Genomic DNA, 6,000 nt, shown 5'->3' on the forward strand with positions numbered 1-6,000 from the left:
ATCTGTTCATCTACTATGCTAGTCCACATGATTAGTTTAATCTCTGTTATAGCCGTCATGATTTATTTTGTAGTAAATCTCGTAGTAACTTGCTCATATATTCAACTAGCGGAACGTCCCTATAGCCACTCCCATTTCATGGACGGCCTAGTCGATGCCTCCAAGGAGCCCTTCGTCTACTGCTATGAGTGCCCGGTGTCGTTTTGGGGCTCGCCGGCGGACATCGTGCATCACCTGACGCAGGCGTGCGGCGATCACTACTGGCCCTTGGCGAAGAACATCAAGTACGAGACATGCTACCCGTTCACCGTGCCAGAGTCGCTGGAGGATCAGCGCCGCCTGCTAGTCTCGGAGGAGGACGGCGGCGTCTTCCTCTTGATCGTGGCCACCGGCGAGGCCCGCACAGGCCGCCGCCACATCTCTGTAGTGTGCGTCAGGGGCGACGCCGCTGACGCTGACACTGACACAAGGCCGATGTACGGGTGTGTGCTCACTATTACTACCCCTCGGAGCTACGTGGGCGGCGACACTGGCTACGTCAAGCTGACTTGGACTCTGCCGAGCTGGGACCTTCCCGCCATTGTGGACATGCAAGACGCACGGTATTATTTGACCCCCAACAATGTGCACGGGGACTCCAAGGAGGTTCACCTGGACATCTGCATTATCAAGTTAAATGTTGATCATTAGTCTTCGCTCAATGTAATCCGCTGTCTAAGCATGTGGAGACTTCCATGCATGATCTTGCTCTATTGGAGTACCACGCATGAATAAAAGTGTATCCATTTATGATTTAGTCTAGAATCTTCCATGTATGATTTTTACTATAGTACTAGTGAAAGACTTATGATGAACCATTTCTTACATATCCTCCGCCCCCTTCCAAGTCATCCTGATTTAATCCCTCCGTCTAGGTGTATAAGGGCATGGTTAATACTTAAATAGTATAGTCAACTGTTGACTATAAGAAAGTGCCATGTCATCTGTAGCCAACATGTATAACAATGGATACTCAAAAACTAATTCTTGAAGATCATTTCCTGCAAAGCACAATAAGAGTTATTTCTTCACAAGTTTTGGATGCAGGTTGAACAGTTGAACGCTTTTGTTTGCAAAAGATACTTTTTTATCTATTTCACCCGGATGTTTGTGAGCTCTAGAGATGAAATAATATCCGAACAAACCTATCGATACCCGTTACACATGAGATGACCCCCACATCCTTTGTCAAAATAAACAACTCCCCGATCAATGCATTTCACTCTTCCGTGCAACGCACGGGCACCTTACTATAGATTAGTACGACCAAAAATTGAACTAACATTATATATAGTACGATAAATGATGATGCATGTCACCTAAAATTATATCATTGAAAACTATGTTCAAATACGAATCGAACGATATTGTTTTTGTTGACATGCACTAACATTTTGTTAGTTAAATCTTCAGTCAAATTCAATGGGGGATAAACCATGACCAATGTAGTAGTACTAGTGTAGAGGGCGGCGCTGCACGGGAGTCACACCCCGCTCGTGGCGTGGCAGTAAAGCCGTCATATCACAAAACCCAACCACTCCGAGTAATAAGTGGCCTGGTAAAATAAACGGACAAGCAACCATCACATCCCTCCGTATTTTTTGCATTTCATCTCTCTGCATTTACTTTCTCCCGTTCATCTCACACACTCGATCCCTAGCTACTACTCCTAGTATCCCTAGCTACTACTCCTAGGGCCAGTTCTTTTGGCGGCTTCCCCAGCTTTTCCCATAAGACTAGTCACAGTGGAGAGTAACATTAAGGCGCCTCACTCATTTATTTGGGCTTCTAAACTACTACTAGTAGTACCTCCATCCTGGTTTATTCCTCACCATTGTAATTTGTGCTAAATTTTGACCAAAGATTTAACTGATAAAATGTTAGTGCATGTGACATGCACTAACATTTCATTAGTTAAATTTATGATCAAAATTTGACACAGATTACAATGGGGACCAATAAACCAGGACGGAGGTAGTAGTTATGGGATTACTAATCTAGAAGCCTAAAAGAACTGGCCCCTGGTACTCCTACTAGTAGTAGTACTCAAGTTGGAATTCCAATTGCACGGCACAACTTGTTAGGCAAAAAATTCGATACAGGGTGTAGGAAGCGGTTTGGGAATTTGCATGCCTTTCCGACCAGTGAGATACTCCGTACAAAGTACGACAGAGAAATAACCACAGAGAAGGAAGCTAAAAGTAAACAATCAAACGAGCATTTTTGCATTTGTTTTGCATTGAATCGTTTCACAAGCTTGACTAGTGTTGTTTTTCTACTTTTACAAAAACCGCATCGTAATGTTAAAACGTGCATTTGCACGTACATAAGTAATAGTAGTACTCCCTCCGTCTAGGTGTATAAGTCTTCCCTCCTTCTTGGTCACGGTGCACAACCAAAGATGACTTATTGACCTGGACGGAGGGAGTAGCACAGTCTGCAAGCATATATAGAGAGAGACGTGTAGTGCGATAGTATATAGTAAAGTTTGTGCTATATGCACGTACTTGCAAAATGCGTACGAATACACAAGGTTTCCAAACTTTCCCTTTTACATACTTAATTAAGGACGCTAATAATTCCTGAACGTTTGGGATTTATCATTTGCGTCCCAAAACTAATGAGATCGCCTTACGAAACAAAAATTATACTCCTACTAAAAGCCACGGCGCTCGCAGGAGCGCTTGCGGCGCGCCACGAGTGCCCTGGTGCGCGGCCGTTTCCCAGCGTGCTGACGCAACGCCTCTTCGTCAGCCTCGCAACTCGCGAGGTGCTGATTGGCGGCTTGCGGTGGGCGAGCGCGATCTCACCGGTGTGGTGATCCGGCGCCAACAGGTACTCCTCCTCGCTGGAAGCGTGCACCCGGTCCACGTATCGCCAAGAGTAGATGAGGCGCTTGGGCCCGACTGCACTCAGGGCGTCGGCACGGGCGTCCTCCGCCACCCTCACGGCTCTCGCACGAGCCTTCTGCCAAAGAGCCAATTGCCTGACTCTCTCGGACGCGACATAGGCCTCCCAGGCAGCTTGTTCCGCGGTGCGCTTCTCTTCCTCGACCTTCTTCTCCGCCTCTATTTTGGCGCGCTCTGTTGGAGGCAAAGCCTCCCACAAGGCGACATCCATTTCTTTCCAAAGCTCCTCAAGGCTGGGGGGGGCTCGGCGGGCGACGCGGCGTTCTCCTCGTAGCGGGGAGCCGACGCGTCCTCCGATGCGTGTGCTCGCGAGATTGGGAACGCTGACGCGTCCACCTCAACGCGTCGCGGCGAGGAGCGGAACACCGACGCGTCCTCCTCGACTAGTGGCGGCGAGGAACGGAACGGCGACGCGTCGCGTCGCGGCGAGGAGTGGAACGCCGACGCGTCCTCCTCGACTAGTGGCGGCGAGGAACAGAACGGCGACGCATGACCATCCGCGCGGTGCAGCGAGGGGCGCCTAGGGCTTGGGAGGGGCGATGCCATGGTGGTCGCTGTGAGAGGGAGGGGAGGAAATAGCGATGAACGTGAACGTGAGGGGGAGGAGATAGCGATGTCGGGGAGGCGCAGTATTTATAGCGAGCAATGGCACACCTATGTAAGATATGGACTGAGCTGCACTGACTTAACTGCAGGTCCAGTTGCGTCACTGACATGTGGGCCAGACCCCTGTTGGGCCCATATGTCAGTGACCCAATGCACCTGCAGTTAAGTCACAACTACGTGGGCATATTTGTTGGAGTAAATTACGGGGGAGGGAAGGGGTGGAAATATTGCTGGTCACAACGGATTGGACGAGCGCGGGGGGAGGAGAGTCATGCATGCAGATTTTTTCCACACGGGGTGGAGTGGTGGGACCGCCGGAGGGAGAAGGAGAGTCTGGCAGGCATATTGTTTCCATACATGGAGAGGAAAATATTTTGAGACGAACGGGCTTCCTGCAGGTATGGGGAACGGTGCATAATAAGTCTCATCTTGCATCTCGGGCTAGGTATAGTCTCAAGTCATTAAAAACATACATGCCCCACACATGTTCATATTTCAAGGTGCACTAAATTATTGCATGCGATGATTAAGGCTGGCCATAATGGTGGTATCTTAGCTGGTATCATGCACATGGGAATAGCAAACATGCTGATGTGGCAAAGAATTAAAGAAGAGAGGGGGGTTAGAGTAACTAGTGTTCATGCATGCATTGGTAAACACATTTTTTGTGAAGAACTACAAAAACTATTCCACCGCCTCTATCTTGCTAAGAGTAGGTGAAATTTTTGAATCGAGCCCTTTAAACTAGAAGGGAGGTAGCAGTACTCTAATAGCTAACCTTGGCCCTGTTTGGATCCATGTGTTAGAGTTAGTTTGGGTTAGTTTGAACTCAACTAACCCAAAAAAAATCTAACCCACCCAAGAGGTGCTTATTTGGGTTACTCCCTCCGTCTAGGTGTGTAAGTCATCTTACGTTGTGCACCGCGACCAAGGCGGAGAGGAAAACGAGAAAACTTAATGTCTTTTTGCTAATTAATAGCATTGCATGCAATGAACTAACCACTGCATGTCATGTTTGGCAGTCTCAAGTCATTGAACGCATGCACGGCTCACATCTCTTATTGGTTGATATGTCACAAAACAAGAAACGAGGAGGGAATTAATGTACGGTGCCTAAGTGTTTTGAGATTATTTGGTTTTCGTAAGGTGACTTACACACCTAGACGGAGGGAGTAGTTCTTCTCGGGACACTAAAAACACATTTTTCTCTCGCTCTCCCCACAGCAGATCCCTCCCCACTTCCTCGAAGCTTCTCGTCCTCTCCCTCCCTCCCTCCCTCGCGCACCGCCCATGAAGGCACCTCGTTGTATCCGCGCTCCATCTAACCCTGTCATCCAAACACCTCTTTCGCTAGAGTTACTTCAGGGTTAGTTCATGATTAGAATCTTTAACTCATCTAACTCATCTAATAGTAGTTCTTATACTCATTATAATCAGTATTGTAGATATTGATATTTTTAGTATAAATTTGATCAAACACTTTGCAAACGGTTGACGGAAGTAAAAAGGACCAGAGGGAGTATCATGCATGCGGAGTAGGCAAAAAAATTGCTCATTTATAGCCGGTCGAAGTCTCAAAGGGCGCGACCGCGCGAGGGAGGCGAAGGTCGTGGGAGGCGTGACGGTTGATGGAATTAAGTGAAGTTACCCACGCGCCGGCATGGCGTGCGAACAGGCAGAAGCTATACCGTCAGGCCTAGGATATGGGTCTAGTAGACATGACATCTAGTGGGTCCCGAATAGTTCTCGAGAACTCTTTGGGGGCTTGCAGCCGTTTATCCACCGGGCAAGCCAGCAACCCCACGCCGTTCGCACGCCCTACTCGTCCCCGTCTTCTACTAGTACAGTACCTTACAACAGTTTGCTCCCAGTCGTCCCGTCCTTTCACAGTACACCAGTTCAACTTCTCCTAACCCTCCTTCAAAATCCATGGCCTCCCAAATCTCCATGGTCGCCTCTGAGTACCAGGTTAGAGCCATCACCGGCGATGAGTTCTTCGTCATCTACACACGTGGATCCGTGACGGTGAAAGCATGCCTTGCTCGCTTCCTACGCATGTTCAACAGTTTGAACATCTCCAAGTCGTTCACCTGTGGTCCTTCCGATTTTCATTACTGAAAACCAACATCTAAATTTAAACCATAGTATTTGCCCTATAACTACCAGGTTCAACATCTCGCAACATAAACCCATACAACCATACGCCAAGGAGGTACGTAGTACTATGAATTCCATTTTCGCTCCATACCAATCGTTCTAAAAACTACTTAGTACTTATAACGCGCCATTGAAAATCGGAACTCTTAACCCCCCTAAAAAATGATATTTTAAACATGGCTACTCGATCTGTGGCAACTGGCGAGCCACCGCCTCCAAGTCGTTCACCTGTGGTCCTGACCATCAACTCCTACGGATCAAATTATCACGCGAGCTGACTATTCCTACA

The sequence above is a fragment of the Triticum aestivum genome, chromosome 5D (assembly GCF_018294505.1).
Source record: "Triticum aestivum cultivar Chinese Spring chromosome 5D, IWGSC CS RefSeq v2.1, whole genome shotgun sequence".
NCBI classification, from domain to species: domain Eukaryota; kingdom Viridiplantae; phylum Streptophyta; class Magnoliopsida; order Poales; family Poaceae; genus Triticum; species Triticum aestivum.